Source organism: Brassica oleracea, chromosome C7, assembly GCF_000695525.1.
Source record: "Brassica oleracea var. oleracea cultivar TO1000 chromosome C7, BOL, whole genome shotgun sequence".
NCBI classification, from domain to species: domain Eukaryota; kingdom Viridiplantae; phylum Streptophyta; class Magnoliopsida; order Brassicales; family Brassicaceae; genus Brassica; species Brassica oleracea.
Window position 1 is genome coordinate 33,721,684 of NC_027754.1, and position 774 is coordinate 33,722,457.

A 774-nucleotide genomic window follows, 5' to 3' on the forward strand; every position below is an offset into this window, starting at 1 on the left:
CGAATCCGAATGATATATGGTTACTTTATGGATCCTATGATGTGATACAAAACCGACCCGAACCCGATGTATTATATCCGAACCCGACCCGTACTTGCAAATTTACAAGAATGAGACCTAGGAGGTGTTATCAAAAAGATCTGAAATCCGAAAAACCCGACCCGAACGCCAACGGGTACCCGAACGCCCAGGCCTAGCATATACGGACAGAGAATTTGTTTTCGATGTTCTTGTGGTAGAAGCATGTAAGAGAAAGACAAAAATTAAATCTTTTTTGAAAGTAGTACAAACATGAGAAATTTAGGATCACATGCATAGTAGAATGAAAATGCAGTTTATACACATAACAAGGAAATGGTTATGATATGTTACATATTATATCACTACAAGAAAATCAAACACTTCTGACCGAACTTCTGACCGATATTTTTTTGGTCGGATATTTCCGACAGATTTCCAACAGAATGCTGATTTGGTCAGAACTTTCCGACAGCTACAAAGTCGACAGAAAACTGTCGGAAATTTCCGACCGTTTACTGACGGCAATAATTTAAAATATTATCCATCCGAAATCTGTCGGAAATCTGTCGGAAATTTCTGACCGAACACAGTCGTCGGACATCGGTCAGAAATTTCCAACCGATTTCTAACCAAAATTCGAACGTTTTTATAGCCGTTGGAAATCGGTCAGAAACGGTCAAAAGTCCGTCAGAAATTTGTCTTTAAATATTACAACGCCGGTTCTGGCTCATTCACAAATTCAATTATAAAAAA